Raw genomic sequence first — 18,167 nt, forward strand, 5'->3', positions numbered from 1 at the left:
CAGTGCAAAACTCCACAGAAGGAAAAAAAAAAAAAAAAAATGAAAATAAATGACTGTAATAAACATAACATACGATATGAATGGCCTCAGTTGGAAGAAGAATGTGCCAAGGAAGATTTCTTAAAAGTGCCTGAAGATAACAAAACGGTATGAACCGACAGATATGTTCTGAAATACGTCAGGGCTGCTTATTGTTTTGTAGCAGCGTACGACTGCAAACTTGTAAACAAAAATGTATCTTTCGTCGCTAGAAGAGAAGGATGCTTTGGCGACCCTCCTGTGCCTTGTGTCCCTGTTTTCGCACCTTTGCACAGGTCTACTGGCCGCAAACGGCGTCTCGGACACGCCCGTTAGGCCCACGGCCGTCTCGCAGATGTTTCTCGTGCTTGTGCTGTCATATGGGCCACGACCCGAGCGGCAGCGAGCGGCAGTCGAGCAAAGTCGGGACAAGTCGGGACGGAAGGGGAGAGGTGCGAATGCACTGCACAGATCACGCAAATACCTGGACGCGAGCCGCGCGGCGTGTGTCAGGTGAGGAAGCTGCCGGGGGCGCCCTCCAGCAGGACACTGCTACACCCCGCACAGCCCCCCGCCGGATAACGGGAACAAGATGCGTCGCCCGCGCCGCACGCACCAAGCGAAACGAATGACGGGCGGCGCACCGAGCAGCCGCGTGTCTCACGCAAGTGGCGGCGCGGCGCGCCCGCCAGTCCGGCAGACGCCTCTGAGACGCCGGACGCGCACTCGGCGCCGCCTTCGAGGCTCCAGCTGTTGCGGAAGGACGTGCTCTGCGTCAAATGTGTCACCGAAAACTGCGATTGTGTGTGTTGGGAGAAGAGGCAGAGGCGTCTTCTGTCGTGCGGCTACAGTATAAGGGCGCCAACGGCCATACCATGTTGAATACACCGGTTCTCGTCCGATCACCGAAGTTAAGCAACATCGGGCCCGGTTAGTACTTGGATGGGTGACCGCCTGGGAACACCGGGTGCTCGCACGCCTCGGATTCGGACCAAAATTCGGAAGAACAATCAAGAACGTCATTACAAATGCCACCTCAAAAATAACAGTAAACGGATGGACTTCCAAGTCAATAAGACTGGGAAGATCCGTCAGGCAAGGATGTCCATTATCGATGGCACTTTTCACAATAGCCCTCGACCCACTACTACGAAAACTAACAGCCGAAATCGGAGGATACACAATGGGTGCAACAAACATCGTATGCACGGCCTATGCTGACGACATGGGCATATTCATCCAAAACGAAGAAGAACTAGGAATAATCCAGCCTATCATGGAATCCTTCGAAAAGGTTTCAGGTGCCAAAACGAATCCGACGAAGACAGTGCTACTACCAATAGGCAACGGCAGACTGCGACCAGCGAGACAGTGGTACCGAGTGACAAACAACCATAGGGCACTCGGAGTGGAACTACAGCAGTGCCCTTTGAAAATGGCAGCACAAAACTGGCGCAGCGTCTTGAACACAACGAGAGGGCTCGTGAGGATACACGCGAACCGGAACCTGACGCTGAGCCAAAGAGTGCAGTTAGTAAACGAAACAATCCTGTCGAAAGCGTGGTACATGGCGCAAATACTATGTGCTCCGACGGAAATTGCGCGAGCGATAGGAAGTGCGGCGTACTACTTGCTGTGGAGGCGGGAAATCTTCAAGGTCTCCCAGGCGACGTGTTTCCTGTCAAGGGACGAAGGCGGACTTGGTCTGACTGACGTTAAGACGAAATGCGCGGCACTGCTTCTACACCGTGCGATGAAAATGGCAAACCAGAACAACAACAGTATAACGTCCAGCCTGATAAACCAATATAAACCTGAATCTGAAGAGGCTCCTGTAGACACTACGAACATACCATTCAAGTTGCGGCACATAAAACAGATGGCAATCGACAAGAGTTACATCACCGCGGTCGTTGCCAACCCACAGCAAAGAACGGCGAGGAACATCTACAGCGCTCTGAGGGGGAAGGCAAGAAAGTCCAAAATAGAGACGAGTTTTCCAGACCATGACTGGCCACAGGTCTGGAAGAATGTCTCGGAACGGACACTTCCTGAGCACGCCAGGGACACGTGGTATAAAATCATCCACAAAACAGTGCCGACAAACGAAAAACTGGCACGCATAAAAATGCGGGAATCCCCAAACTGCGAGCTCTGCAACCAGACCGACACCATCGAGCATCGTTTTGGCTGCAGAGAGAGCGGGGAAATATGGGCGGCAGCGAGAAAAATGATCGCCCACATCAACAGAACCGACGAGAGGGCGATACATGTCTCAGCTGTCACTGTCCCGGACGCGAAGCCTTTCCCCAAAGCGAAACGCCTGGCCACAATGTGGATCATCGCCATGACGGCACACGCCATCGTCACGAAACGGCAGACCGACAAGGCGCAGTTCCTCACGGACCTGTGGGAGGAACACAGGAGGGCCAAACAACGCTCCAAGTACCGAGAGACCTTCCAGAACTTCCTGCAGGTCCCGCTGGACGCCGCCTTCCGAGACGCCTTCAACACGACGTGACCGACGCCCTCCCACAACACCCACACCCCAGTCGCTGAGGACTTCGCCCACCAATCCCTCCAAAGCCCCGACGGCAAGAGTGGTGCATTGCGAAAGTGTTGTGAAAATGCGCGCAGAGTGAAAGTGGGTACGTGTAGCAGTGCCAAAGTGAGAGTGACGTGTGCCAATCATAGCCATACAGTGTCCAGTGCCCAATAGCCAAATAAAGCAGGCAAAAGGAAATGATCAGTTTTTAATTTAGTGCAAAGGATACAAGACGTGTTCCAAGGTAACAGCGAAATGTCAAACAGTGTATTTCATGTAATTAATGTGTACTCTCGCCATCTCCATTCAAGGTACGTTTTTTTTTCCCCTCTCTCTCTCTCTCTCTCTCTCTCTCTCTCTCTCTCTCTGTCTCTCTCTCTCTCTTCTATAATCATTTTTTTTGTTGTTGTTTTGTAGGTTTTTTTTGTGTTTGTCTGTGTTTATTCCTTTGATGTATCCGTGTGTATAGATATAGTTATATACATTTATAAAGTTCGGCGCATCATGTGCCAAAACGTTGCATACCCCTTTGCGATTTACAAAAATTCTAACTTTAGACTTTCTCTGCCCCAAATTTTCCGTGGAACTGTTGCGTCCACTCTCACACAGTACACTAAATAACTTCCCCATTCATCATTTATGCACATAGATGTTCTGGCCCATATTCTCCTTTAGCCTTTGGCAAACACATAGCGAACATGCCAAAATAGGTGTATTCAAATACCATACGGGGGAAAAAAAAAAAAAAACTTAAAATTAATTTAAATTCAATTTATAAAAAAAATCAAAGTAATGCAGTTTCTTTTTTATGTATAAAAAACCATAAACATTGAAGGGAAAAACTTATATAAAGGACACTCAGTGAATAAAAGTGTTGTAACTAAGCCAAGAGACTACTAAAAGAACAATCAGAACTGAAAACGAGAAAATATACAATTTCATGTAAAGATATGTAATTGTTAAAAATTGTAAATAAAAGTTTATATACGTTTAAAAAAAAAAAAAAAAAGGTGCTGTTGGCTCCCCTTCATTTTCTCCTTTTTACGCCGCTATCCCTGCCAGCCCTCTTTTCATACTACCTTTCTTTTGCGACATACGTGCTTCCTTAAGCATTTTCAACGTGCTAGGAATGCCTTGAAAATAACGAAACACTACGAATCGACAGATGTGACCTGAAATGAGTCAGGGCCACCTACTGTTTCGTAGCAGTGCAAAACTCCACAGAAGGAAAAAAAAAAAAAAAAATGAAAATAAATGACTGTAATAAACATAACATACGATATGAATGGCCTCAGTTGGAAGAAGAATGTGCCAAGGAAGATTTCTTAAAAGTGCCTGAAGATAACAAAACGGTATGAACCGACAGATATGTTCTGAAATACGTCAGGGCTGCTTATTGTTTTGTAGCAGCGTACGACTGCAAACTTGTAAACAAAAATGTATCTTTCGTCGCTAGAAGAGAAGGATGCTTTGGCGACCCTCCTGTGCCTTGTGTCCCTGTTTTCGCACCTTTGCACAGGTCTACTGGCCGCAAACGGCGTCTCGGACACGCCCGTTAGGCCCACGGCCGTCTCGCAGATGTTTCTCGTGCTTGTGCTGTCATATGGGCCACGACCCGAGCGGCAGCGAGCGGCAGTCGAGCAAAGTCGGGACAAGTCGGGACGGAAGGGGAGAGGTGCGAATGCACTGCACAGATCACGCAAATACCTGGACGCGAGCCGCGCGGCGTGTGTCAGGTGAGGAAGCTGCCGGGGGCGCCCTCCAGCAGGACACTGCTACACCCCGCACAGCCCCCCGCCGGATAACGGGAACAAGATGCGTCGCCCGCGCCGCACGCACCAAGCGAAACGAATGACGGGCGGCGCACCGAGCAGCCGCGTGTCTCACGCAAGTGGCGGCGCGGCGCGCCCGCCAGTCCGGCAGACGCCTCTGAGACGCCGGACGCGCACTCGGCGCCGCCTTCGAGGCTCCAGCTGTTGCGGAAGGACGTGCTCTGCGTCAAATGTGTCACCGAAAACTGCGATTGTGTGTGTTGGGAGAAGAGGCAGAGGCGTCTTCTGTCGTGCGGCTACAGTATAAGGGCGCCAACGGCCATACCATGTTGAATACACCGGTTCTCGTCCGATCACCGAAGTTAAGCAACATCGGGCCCGGTTAGTACTTGGATGGGTGACCGCCTGGGAACACCGGGTGCTCGCACGCCTCGGATTCGGACCAAAATTCGGAAGAACAATCAAGAACGTCATTACAAATGCCACCTCAAAAATAACAGTAAACGGATGGACTTCCAAGTCAATAAGACTGGGAAGATCCGTCAGGCAAGGATGTCCATTATCGATGGCACTTTTCACAATAGCCCTCGACCCACTACTACGAAAACTAACAGCCGAAATCGGAGGATACACAATGGGTGCAACAAACATCGTATGCACGGCCTATGCTGACGACATGGGCATATTCATCCAAAACGAAGAAGAACTAGGAATAATCCAGCCTATCATGGAATCCTTCGAAAAGGTTTCAGGTGCCAAAACGAATCCGACGAAGACAGTGCTACTACCAATAGGCAACGGCAGACTGCGACCAGCGAGACAGTGGTACCGAGTGACAAACAACCATAGGGCACTCGGAGTGGAACTACAGCAGTGCCCTTTGAAAATGGCAGCACAAAACTGGCGCAGCGTCTTGAACACAACGAGAGGGCTCGTGAGGATACACGCGAACCGGAACCTGACGCTGAGCCAAAGAGTGCAGTTAGTAAACGAAACAATCCTGTCGAAAGCGTGGTACATGGCGCAAATACTATGTGCTCCGACGGAAATTGCGCGAGCGATAGGAAGTGCGGCGTACTACTTGCTGTGGAGGCGGGAAATCTTCAAGGTCTCCCAGGCGACGTGTTTCCTGTCAAGGGACGAAGGCGGACTTGGTCTGACTGACGTTAAGACGAAATGCGCGGCACTGCTTCTACACCGTGCGATGAAAATGGCAAACCAGAACAACAACAGTATAACGTCCAGCCTGATAAACCAATATAAACCTGAATCTGAAGAGGCTCCTGTAGACACTACGAACATACCATTCAAGTTGCGGCACATAAAACAGATGGCAATCGACAAGAGTTACATCACCGCGGTCGTTGCCAACCCACAGCAAAGAACGGCGAGGAACATCTACAGCGCTCTGAGGGGGAAGGCAAGAAAGTCCAAAATAGAGACGAGTTTTCCAGACCATGACTGGCCACAGGTCTGGAAGAATGTCTCGGAACGGACACTTCCTGAGCACGCCAGGGACACGTGGTATAAAATCATCCACAAAACAGTGCCGACAAACGAAAAACTGGCACGCATAAAAATGCGGGAATCCCCAAACTGCGAGCTCTGCAACCAGACCGACACCATCGAGCATCGTTTTGGCTGCAGAGAGAGCGGGGAAATATGGGCGGCAGCGAGAAAAATGATCGCCCACATCAACAGAACCGACGAGAGGGCGATACATGTCTCAGCTGTCACTGTCCCGGACGCGAAGCCTTTCCCCAAAGCGAAACGCCTGGCCACAATGTGGATCATCGCCATGACGGCACACGCCATCGTCACGAAACGGCAGACCGACAAGGCGCAGTTCCTCACGGACCTGTGGGAGGAACACAGGAGGGCCAAACAACGCTCCAAGTACCGAGAGACCTTCCAGAACTTCCTGCAGGTCCCGCTGGACGCCGCCTTCCGAGACGCCTTCAACACGACGTGACCGACGCCCTCCCACAACACCCACACCCCAGTCGCTGAGGACTTCGCCCACCAATCCCTCCAAAGCCCCGACGGCAAGAGTGGTGCATTGCGAAAGTGTTGTGAAAATGCGCGCAGAGTGAAAGTGGGTACGTGTAGCAGTGCCAAAGTGAGAGTGACGTGTGCCAATCATAGCCATACAGTGTCCAGTGCCCAATAGCCAAATAAAGCAGGCAAAAGGAAATGATCAGTTTTTAATTTAGTGCAAAGGATACAAGACGTGTTCCAAGGTAACAGCGAAATGTCAAACAGTGTATTTCATGTAATTAATGTGTACTCTCGCCATCTCCATTCAAGGTACGTTTTTTTTTCCCCTCTCTCTCTCTCTCTCTCTCTCTCTCTCTCTCTCTCTCTGTCTCTCTCTCTCTCTTCTATAATCATTTTTTTTGTTGTTGTTTTGTAGGTTTTTTTTGTGTTTGTCTGTGTTTATTCCTTTGATGTATCCGTGTGTATAGATATAGTTATATACATTTATAAAGTTCGGCGCATCATGTGCCAAAACGTTGCATACCCCTTTGCGATTTACAAAAATTCTAACTTTAGACTTTCTCTGCCCCAAATTTTCCGTGGAACTGTTGCGTCCACTCTCACACAGTACACTAAATAACTTCCCCATTCATCATTTATGCACATAGATGTTCTGGCCCATATTCTCCTTTAGCCTTTGGCAAACACATAGCGAACATGCCAAAATAGGTGTATTCAAATACCATACGGGGGAAAAAAAAAAAAAAACTTAAAATTAATTTAAATTCAATTTATAAAAAAAATCAAAGTAATGCAGTTTCTTTTTTATGTATAAAAAACCATAAACATTGAAGGGAAAAACTTATATAAAGGACACTCAGTGAATAAAAGTGTTGTAACTAAGCCAAGAGACTACTAAAAGAACAATCAGAACTGAAAACGAGAAAATATACAATTTCATGTAAAGATATGTAATTGTTAAAAATTGTAAATAAAAGTTTATATACGTTTAAAAAAAAAAAAAAAAAGGTGCTGTTGGCTCCCCTTCATTTTCTCCTTTTTACGCCGCTATCCCTGCCAGCCCTCTTTTCATACTACCTTTCTTTTGCGACATACGTGCTTCCTTAAGCATTTTCAACGTGCTAGGAATGCCTTGAAAATAACGAAACACTACGAATCGACAGATGTGACCTGAAATGAGTCAGGGCCACCTACTGTTTCGTAGCAGTGCAAAACTCCACAGAAGGAAAAAAAAAAAAAAAAAAATGAAAATAAATGACTGTAATAAACATAACATACGATATGAATGGCCTCAGTTGGAAGAAGAATGTGCCAAGGAAGATTTCTTAAAAGTGCCTGAAGATAACAAAACGGTATGAACCGACAGATATGTTCTGAAATACGTCAGGGCTGCTTATTGTTTTGTAGCAGCGTACGACTGCAAACTTGTAAACAAAAATGTATCTTTCGTCGCTAGAAGAGAAGGATGCTTTGGCGACCCTCCTGTGCCTTGTGTCCCTGTTTTCGCACCTTTGCACAGGTCTACTGGCCGCAAACGGCGTCTCGGACACGCCCGTTAGGCCCACGGCCGTCTCGCAGATGTTTCTCGTGCTTGTGCTGTCATATGGGCCACGACCCGAGCGGCAGCGAGCGGCAGTCGAGCAAAGTCGGGACAAGTCGGGACGGAAGGGGAGAGGTGCGAATGCACTGCACAGATCACGCAAATACCTGGACGCGAGCCGCGCGGCGTGTGTCAGGTGAGGAAGCTGCCGGGGGCGCCCTCCAGCAGGACACTGCTACACCCCGCACAGCCCCCCGCCGGATAACGGGAACAAGATGCGTCGCCCGCGCCGCACGCACCAAGCGAAACGAATGACGGGCGGCGCACCGAGCAGCCGCGTGTCTCACGCAAGTGGCGGCGCGGCGCGCCCGCCAGTCCGGCAGACGCCTCTGAGACGCCGGACGCGCACTCGGCGCCGCCTTCGAGGCTCCAGCTGTTGCGGAAGGACGTGCTCTGCGTCAAATGTGTCACCGAAAACTGCGATTGTGTGTGTTGGGAGAAGAGGCAGAGGCGTCTTCTGTCGTGCGGCTACAGTATAAGGGCGCCAACGGCCATACCATGTTGAATACACCGGTTCTCGTCCGATCACCGAAGTTAAGCAACATCGGGCCCGGTTAGTACTTGGATGGGTGACCGCCTGGGAACACCGGGTGCTCGCACGCCTCGGATTCGGACCAAAATTCGGAAGAACAATCAAGAACGTCATTACAAATGCCACCTCAAAAATAACAGTAAACGGATGGACTTCCAAGTCAATAAGACTGGGAAGATCCGTCAGGCAAGGATGTCCATTATCGATGGCACTTTTCACAATAGCCCTCGACCCACTACTACGAAAACTAACAGCCGAAATCGGAGGATACACAATGGGTGCAACAAACATCGTATGCACGGCCTATGCTGACGACATGGGCATATTCATCCAAAACGAAGAAGAACTAGGAATAATCCAGCCTATCATGGAATCCTTCGAAAAGGCTTCAGGTGCCAAAACGAATCCGACGAAGACAGTGCTACTACCAATAGGCAACGGCAGACTGCGACCAGCGAGACAGTGGTACCGAGTGACAAACAACCATAGGGCACTCGGAGTGGAACTACAGCAGTGCCCTTTGAAAATGGCAGCACAAAACTGGCGCAGCGTCTTGAACACAACGAGAGGGCTCGTGAGGATACACGCGAACCGGAACCTGACGCTGAGCCAAAGAGTGCAGTTAGTAAACGAAACAATCCTGTCGAAAGCGTGGTACATGGCGCAAATACTATGTGCTCCGACGGAAATTGCGCGAGCGATAGGAAGTGCGGCGTACTACTTGCTGTGGAGGCGGGAAATCTTCAAGGTCTCCCAGGCGACGTGTTTCCTGTCAAGGGACGAAGGCGGACTTGGTCTGACTGACGTTAAGACGAAATGCGCGGCACTGCTTCTACACCGTGCGATGAAAATGGCAAACCAGAACAACAACAGTATAACGTCCAGCCTGATAAACCAATATAAACCTGAATCTGAAGAGGCTCCTGTAGACACTACGAACATACCATTCAAGTTGCGGCACATAAAACAGATGGCAATCGACAAGAGTTACATCACCGCGGTCGTTGCCAACCCACAGCAAAGAACGGCGAGGAACATCTACAGCGCTCTGAGGGGGAAGGCAAGAAAGTCCAAAATAGAGACGAGTTTTCCAGACCATGACTGGCCACAGGTCTGGAAGAATGTCTCGGAACGGACACTTCCTGAGCACGCCAGGGACACGTGGTATAAAATCATCCACAAAACAGTGCCGACAAACGAAAAACTGGCACGCATAAAAATGCGGGAATCCCCAAACTGCGAGCTCTGCAACCAGACCGACACCATCGAGCATCGTTTTGGCTGCAGAGAGAGCGGGGAAATATGGGCGGCAGCGAGAAAAATGATCGCCCACATCAACAGAACCGACGAGAGGGCGATACATGTCTCAGCTGTCACTGTCCCGGACGCGAAGCCTTTCCCCAAAGCGAAACGCCTGGCCACAATGTGGATCATCGCCATGACGGCACACGCCATCGTCACGAAACGGCAGACCGACAAGGCGCAGTTCCTCACGGACCTGTGGGAGGAACACAGGAGGGCCAAACAACGCTCCAAGTACCGAGAGACCTTCCAGAACTTCCTGCAGGTCCCGCTGGACGCCGCCTTCCGAGACGCCTTCAACACGACGTGACCGACGCCCTCCCACAACACCCACACCCCAGTCGCTGAGGACTTCGCCCACCAATCCCTCCAAAGCCCCGACGGCAAGAGTGGTGCATTGCGAAAGTGTTGTGAAAATGCGCGCAGAGTGAAAGTGGGTACGTGTAGCAGTGCCAAAGTGAGAGTGACGTGTGCCAATCATAGCCATACAGTGTCCAGTGCCCAATAGCCAAATAAAGCAGGCAAAAGGAAATGATCAGTTTTTAATTTAGTGCAAAGGATACAAGACGTGTTCCAAGGTAACAGCGAAATGTCAAACAGTGTATTTCATGTAATTAATGTGTACTCTCGCCATCTCCATTCAAGGTACGTTTTTTTTTCCCCTCTCTCTCTCTCTCTCTCTCTCTCTCTCTCTCTCTCTCTGTCTCTCTCTCTCTCTTCTATAATCATTTTTTTTGTTGTTGTTTTGTAGGTTTTTTTTGTGTTTGTCTGTGTTTATTCCTTTGATGTATCCGTGTGTATAGATATAGTTATATACATTTATAAAGTTCGGCGCATCATGTGCCAAAACGTTGCATACCCCTTTGCGATTTACAAAAATTCTAACTTTAGACTTTCTCTGCCCCAAATTTTCCGTGGAACTGTTGCGTCCACTCTCACACAGTACACTAAATAACTTCCCCATTCATCATTTATGCACATAGATGTTCTGGCCCATATTCTCCTTTAGCCTTTGGCAAACACATAGCGAACATGCCAAAATAGGTGTATTCAAATACCATACGGGGGAAAAAAAAAAAAAAACTTAAAATTAATTTAAATTCAATTTATAAAAAAAATCAAAGTAATGCAGTTTCTTTTTTATGTATAAAAAACCATAAACATTGAAGGGAAAAACTTATATAAAGGACACTCAGTGAATAAAAGTGTTGTAACTAAGCCAAGAGACTACTAAAAGAACAATCAGAACTGAAAACGAGAAAATATACAATTTCATGTAAAGATATGTAATTGTTAAAAATTGTAAATAAAAGTTTATATACGTTTAAAAAAAAAAAAAAAAAGGTGCTGTTGGCTCCCCTTCATTTTCTCCTTTTTACGCCGCTATCCCTGCCAGCCCTCTTTTCATACTACCTTTCTTTTGCGACATACGTGCTTCCTTAAGCATTTTCAACGTGCTAGGAATGCCTTGAAAATAACGAAACACTACGAATCGACAGATGTGACCTGAAATGAGTCAGGGCCACCTACTGTTTCGTAGCAGTGCAAAACTCCACAGAAGGAAAAAAAAAAAAAAAAATGAAAATAAATGACTGTAATAAACATAACATACGATATGAATGGCCTCAGTTGGAAGAAGAATGTGCCAAGGAAGATTTCTTAAAAGTGCCTGAAGATAACAAAACGGTATGAACCGACAGATATGTTCTGAAATACGTCAGGGCTGCTTATTGTTTTGTAGCAGCGTACGACTGCAAACTTGTAAACAAAAATGTATCTTTCGTCGCTAGAAGAGAAGGATGCTTTGGCGACCCTCCTGTGCCTTGTGTCCCTGTTTTCGCACCTTTGCACAGGTCTACTGGCCGCAAACGGCGTCTCGGACACGCCCGTTAGGCCCACGGCCGTCTCGCAGATGTTTCTCGTGCTTGTGCTGTCATATGGGCCACGACCCGAGCGGCAGCGAGCGGCAGTCGAGCAAAGTCGGGACAAGTCGGGACGGAAGGGGAGAGGTGCGAATGCACTGCACAGATCACGCAAATACCTGGACGCGAGCCGCGCGGCGTGTGTCAGGTGAGGAAGCTGCCGGGGGCGCCCTCCAGCAGGACACTGCTACACCCCGCACAGCCCCCCGCCGGATAACGGGAACAAGATGCGTCGCCCGCGCCGCACGCACCAAGCGAAACGAATGACGGGCGGCGCACCGAGCAGCCGCGTGTCTCACGCAAGTGGCGGCGCGGCGCGCCCGCCAGTCCGGCAGACGCCTCTGAGACGCCGGACGCGCACTCGGCGCCGCCTTCGAGGCTCCAGCTGTTGCGGAAGGACGTGCTCTGCGTCAAATGTGTCACCGAAAACTGCGATTGTGTGTGTTGGGAGAAGAGGCAGAGGCGTCTTCTGTCGTGCGGCTACAGTATAAGGGCGCCAACGGCCATACCATGTTGAATACACCGGTTCTCGTCCGATCACCGAAGTTAAGCAACATCGGGCCCGGTTAGTACTTGGATGGGTGACCGCCTGGGAACACCGGGTGCTCGCACGCCTCGGATTCGGACCAAAATTCGGAAGAACAATCAAGAACGTCATTACAAATGCCACCTCAAAAATAACAGTAAACGGATGGACTTCCAAGTCAATAAGACTGGGAAGATCCGTCAGGCAAGGATGTCCATTATCGATGGCACTTTTCACAATAGCCCTCGACCCACTACTACGAAAACTAACAGCCGAAATCGGAGGATACACAATGGGTGCAACAAACATCGTATGCACGGCCTATGCTGACGACATGGGCATATTCATCCAAAACGAAGAAGAACTAGGAATAATCCAGCCTATCATGGAATCCTTCGAAAAGGCTTCAGGTGCCAAAACGAATCCGACGAAGACAGTGCTACTACCAATAGGCAACGGCAGACTGCGACCAGCGAGACAGTGGTACCGAGTGACAAACAACCATAGGGCACTCGGAGTGGAACTACAGCAGTGCCCTTTGAAAATGGCAGCACAAAACTGGCGCAGCGTCTTGAACACAACGAGAGGGCTCGTGAGGATACACGCGAACCGGAACCTGACGCTGAGCCAAAGAGTGCAGTTAGTAAACGAAACAATCCTGTCGAAAGCGTGGTACATGGCGCAAATACTATGTGCTCCGACGGAAATTGCGCGAGCGATAGGAAGTGCGGCGTACTACTTGCTGTGGAGGCGGGAAATCTTCAAGGTCTCCCAGGCGACGTGTTTCCTGTCAAGGGACGAAGGCGGACTTGGTCTGACTGACGTTAAGACGAAATGCGCGGCACTGCTTCTACACCGTGCGATGAAAATGGCAAACCAGAACAACAACAGTATAACGTCCAGCCTGATAAACCAATATAAACCTGAATCTGAAGAGGCTCCTGTAGACACTACGAACATACCATTCAAGTTGCGGCACATAAAACAGATGGCAATCGACAAGAGTTACATCACCGCGGTCGTTGCCAACCCACAGCAAAGAACGGCGAGGAACATCTACAGCGCTCTGAGGGGGAAGGCAAGAAAGTCCAAAATAGAGACGAGTTTTCCAGACCATGACTGGCCACAGGTCTGGAAGAATGTCTCGGAACGGACACTTCCTGAGCACGCCAGGGACACGTGGTATAAAATCATCCACAAAACAGTGCCGACAAACGAAAAACTGGCACGCATAAAAATGCGGGAATCCCCAAACTGCGAGCTCTGCAACCAGACCGACACCATCGAGCATCGTTTTGGCTGCAGAGAGAGCGGGGAAATATGGGCGGCAGCGAGAAAAATGATCGCCCACATCAACAGAACCGACGAGAGGGCGATACATGTCTCAGCTGTCACTGTCCCGGACGCGAAGCCTTTCCCCAAAGCGAAACGCCTGGCCACAATGTGGATCATCGCCATGACGGCACACGCCATCGTCACGAAACGGCAGACCGACAAGGCGCAGTTCCTCACGGACCTGTGGGAGGAACACAGGAGGGCCAAACAACGCTCCAAGTACCGAGAGACCTTCCAGAACTTCCTGCAGGTCCCGCTGGACGCCGCCTTCCGAGACGCCTTCAACACGACGTGACCGACGCCCTCCCACAACACCCACACCCCAGTCGCTGAGGACTTCGCCCACCAATCCCTCCAAAGCCCCGACGGCAAGAGTGGTGCATTGCGAAAGTGTTGTGAAAATGCGCGCAGAGTGAAAGTGGGTACGTGTAGCAGTGCCAAAGTGAGAGTGACGTGTGCCAATCATAGCCATACAGTGTCCAGTGCCCAATAGCCAAATAAAGCAGGCAAAAGGAAATGATCAGTTTTTAATTTAGTGCAAAGGATACAAGACGTGTTCCAAGGTAACAGCGAAATGTCAAACAGTGTATTTCATGTAATTAATGTGTACTCTCGCCATCTCCATTCAAGGTACGTTTTTTTTTCCCCTCTCTCTCTCTCTCTCTCTCTCTCTCTCTCTCTCTCTCTCTGTCTCTCTCTCTCTCTTCTATAATCATTTTTTTTGTTGTTGTTTTGTAGGTTTTTTTTGTGTTTGTCTGTGTTTATTCCTTTGATGTATCCGTGTGTATAGATATAGTTATATACATTTATAAAGTTCGGCGCATCATGTGCCAAAACGTTGCATACCCCTTTGCGATTTACAAAAATTCTAACTTTAGACTTTCTCTGCCCCAAATTTTCCGTGGAACTGTTGCGTCCACTCTCACACAGTACACTAAATAACTTCCCCATTCATCATTTATGCACATAGATGTTCTGGCCCATATTCTCCTTTAGCCTTTGGCAAACACATAGCGAACATGCCAAAATAGGTGTATTCAAATACCATACGGGGGAAAAAAAAAAAAAACTTAAAATTAATTTAAATTCAATTTATAAAAAAAATCAAAGTAATGCAGTTTCTTTTTTATGTATAAAAAACCATAAACATTGAAGGGAAAAACTTATATAAAGGACACTCAGTGAATAAAAGTGTTGTAACTAAGCCAAGAGACTACTAAAAGAACAATCAGAACTGAAAACGAGAAAATATACAATTTCATGTAAAGATATGTAATTGTTAAAAATTGTAAATAAAAGTTTATATACGTTTAAAAAAAAAAAAAAAAAAAGGTGCTGTTGGCTCCCCTTCATTTTCTCCTTTTTACGCCGCTATCCCTGCCAGCCCTCTTTTCATACTACCTTTCTTTTGCGACATACGTGCTTCCTTAAGCATTTTCAACGTGCTAGGAATGCCTTGAAAATAACGAAACACTACGAATCGACAGATGTGACCTGAAATGAGTCAGGGCCACCTACTGTTTCGTAGCAGTGCAAAACTCCACAGAAGGAAAAAAAAAAAAAAAAAATGAAAATAAATGACTGTAATAAACATAACATACGATATGAATGGCCTCAGTTGGAAGAAGAATGTGCCAAGGAAGATTTCTTAAAAGTGCCTGAAGATAACAAAACGGTATGAACCGACAGATATGTTCTGAAATACGTCAGGGCTGCTTATTGTTTTGTAGCAGCGTACGACTGCAAACTTGTAAACAAAAATGTATCTTTCGTCGCTAGAAGAGAAGGATGCTTTGGCGACCCTCCTGTGCCTTGTGTCCCTGTTTTCGCACCTTTGCACAGGTCTACTGGCCGCAAACGGCGTCTCGGACACGCCCGTTAGGCCCACGGCCGTCTCGCAGATGTTTCTCGTGCTTGTGCTGTCATATGGGCCACGACCCGAGCGGCAGCGAGCGGCAGTCGAGCAAAGTCGGGACAAGTCGGGACGGAAGGGGAGAGGTGCGAATGCACTGCACAGATCACGCAAATACCTGGACGCGAGCCGCGCGGCGTGTGTCAGGTGAGGAAGCTGCCGGGGGCGCCCTCCAGCAGGACACTGCTACACCCCGCACAGCCCCCCGCCGGATAACGGGAACAAGATGCGTCGCCCGCGCCGCACGCACCAAGCGAAACGAATGACGGGCGGCGCACCGAGCAGCCGCGTGTCTCACGCAAGTGGCGGCGCGGCGCGCCCGCCAGTCCGGCAGACGCCTCTGAGACGCCGGACGCGCACTCGGCGCCGCCTTCGAGGCTCCAGCTGTTGCGGAAGGACGTGCTCTGCGTCAAATGTGTCACCGAAAACTGCGATTGTGTGTGTTGGGAGAAGAGGCAGAGGCGTCTTCTGTCGTGCGGCTACAGTATAAGGGCGCCAACGGCCATACCATGTTGAATACACCGGTTCTCGTCCGATCACCGAAGTTAAGCAACATCGGGCCCGGTTAGTACTTGGATGGGTGACCGCCTGGGAACACCGGGTGCTCGCACGCCTCGGATTCGGACCAAAATTCGGAAGAACAATCAAGAACGTCATTACAAATGCCACCTCAAAAATAACAGTAAACGGATGGACTTCCAAGTCAATAAGACTGGGAAGATCCGTCAGGCAAGGATGTCCATTATCGATGGCACTTTTCACAATAGCCCTCGACCCACTACTACGAAAACTAACAGCCGAAATCGGAGGATACACAATGGGTGCAACAAACATCGTATGCACGGCCTATGCTGACGACATGGGCATATTCATCCAAAACGAAGAAGAACTAGGAATAATCCAGCCTATCATGGAATCCTTCGAAAAGGCTTCAGGTGCCAAAACGAATCCGACGAAGACAGTGCTACTACCAATAGGCAACGGCAGACTGCGACCAGCGAGACAGTGGTACCGAGTGACAAACAACCATAGGGCACTCGGAGTAGAACTACAGCAGTGCCCTTTGAAAATGGCAGCACAAAACTGGCGCAGCGTCTTGAACACAACGAGAGGGCTCGTGAGGATACACGCGAACCGGAACCTGACGCTGAGCCAAAGAGTGCAGTTAGTAAACGAAACAATCCTGTCGAAAGCGTGGTACATGGCGCAAATACTATGTGCTCCGACGGAAATTGCGCGAGCGATAGGAAGTGCGGCGTACTACTTGCTGTGGAGGCGGGAAATCTTCAAGGTCTCCCAGGCGACGTGTTTCCTGTCAAGGGACGAAGGCGGACTTGGTCTGACTGACGTTAAGACGAAATGCGCGGCACTGCTTCTACACCGTGCGATGAAAATGGCAAACCAGAACAACAACAGTATAACGTCCAGCCTGATAAACCAATATAAACCTGAATCTGAAGAGGCTCCTGTAGACACTACGAACATACCATTCAAGTTGCGGCACATAAAACAGATGGCAATCGACAAGAGTTACATCACCGCGGTCGTTGCCAACCCACAGCAAAGAACGGCGAGGAACATCTACAGCGCTCTGAGGGGGAAGGCAAGAAAGTCCAAAATAGAGACGAGTTTTCCAGACCATGACTGGCCACAGGTCTGGAAGAATGTCTCGGAACGGACACTTCCTGAGCACGCCAGGGACACGTGGTATAAAATCATCCACAAAACAGTGCCGACAAACGAAAAACTGGCACGCATAAAAATGCGGGAATCCCCAAACTGCGAGCTCTGCAACCAGACCGACACCAGCGAGCATCGTTTTGGCTGCAGAGAGAGCGGGGAAATATGGGCGGCAGCGAGAAAAATGATCGCCCACATCAACAGAACCGACGAGAGGGCGATACATGTCTCAGCTGTCACTGTCCCGGACGCGAAGCCTTTCCCCAAAGCGAAACGCCTGGCCACAATGTGGATCATCGCCATGACGGCACACGCCATCGTCACGAAACGGCAGACCGACAAGGCGCAGTTCCTCACGGACCTGTGGGAGGAACACAGGAGGGCCAAACAACGCTCCAAGTACCGAGAGACCTTCCAGAACTTCCTGCAGGTCCCGCTGGACGCCGCCTTCCGAGACGCCTTCAACACGACGTGACCGACGCCCTCCCACAACACCCACACCCCAGTCGCTGAGGACTTCGCCCACCAATCCCTCCAAAGCCCCGACGGCAAGAGTGGTGCATTGCGAAAGTGTTGTGAAAATGCGCGCAGAGTGAAAGTGGGTACGTGTAGCAGTGCCAAAGTGAGAGTGACGTGTGCCAATCATAGCCATACAGTGTCCAGTGCCCAATAGCCAAATAAAGCAGGCAAAAGGAAATGATCAGTTTTTAATTTAGTGCAAAGGATACAAGACGTGTTCCAAGGTAACAGCGAAATGTCAAACAGTGTATTTCATGTAATTAATGTGTACTCTCGCCATCTCCATTCAAGGTACGTTTTTTTTTCCCCTCTCTCTCTCTCTCTCTCTCTCTCTCTCTCTCTCTCTCTCTCTCTCTGTCTCTCTCTCTCTCTTCTATAATCATTTTTTTTGTTGTTGTTTTGTAGGTTTTTTTTGTGTTTGTCTGTGTTTATTCCTTTGATGTATCCGTGTGTATAGATATAGTTATATACATTTATAAAGTTCGGCGCATCATGTGCCAAAACGT

At 49.1% G+C, this 18,167-nt stretch overlaps 5 non-coding genes across 5 annotated transcripts; all 5 read left to right on the plus strand.

Moving 5' to 3' along the window:
* Positions 1-878: 878 nt before the first annotated feature.
* On the plus strand, positions 879-998 carry LOC124766537. Its single transcript, XR_007012917.1, has one exon. It is a non-coding gene; the product is annotated as a 5S ribosomal RNA (ribosomal RNA).
* Positions 999-4,646: 3,648 nt separating this feature from the next.
* On the plus strand, positions 4,647-4,766 carry LOC124766538. The gene has a single exon (XR_007012918.1). It is a non-coding gene; the product is annotated as a 5S ribosomal RNA (ribosomal RNA).
* A 3,650-nt stretch (positions 4,767-8,416) lies between these two features.
* LOC124766539 lies at positions 8,417-8,536 on the plus strand. The gene has a single exon (XR_007012919.1). It is a non-coding gene; the product is annotated as a 5S ribosomal RNA (ribosomal RNA).
* Positions 8,537-12,184: 3,648 nt separating this feature from the next.
* Positions 12,185-12,304, plus strand: LOC124766540. The gene has a single exon (XR_007012920.1). It is a non-coding gene; the product is annotated as a 5S ribosomal RNA (ribosomal RNA).
* A 3,652-nt stretch (positions 12,305-15,956) lies between these two features.
* Positions 15,957-16,076, plus strand: LOC124766542. Its single transcript, XR_007012921.1, has one exon. It is a non-coding gene; the product is annotated as a 5S ribosomal RNA (ribosomal RNA).
* The last annotated feature ends 2,091 nt before the right edge of the window (positions 16,077-18,167 follow it).

Source organism: Schistocerca piceifrons, unplaced genomic scaffold, assembly GCF_021461385.2.
Source record: "Schistocerca piceifrons isolate TAMUIC-IGC-003096 unplaced genomic scaffold, iqSchPice1.1 HiC_scaffold_671, whole genome shotgun sequence".
NCBI lineage: Eukaryota > Metazoa > Arthropoda > Insecta > Orthoptera > Acrididae > Schistocerca > Schistocerca piceifrons.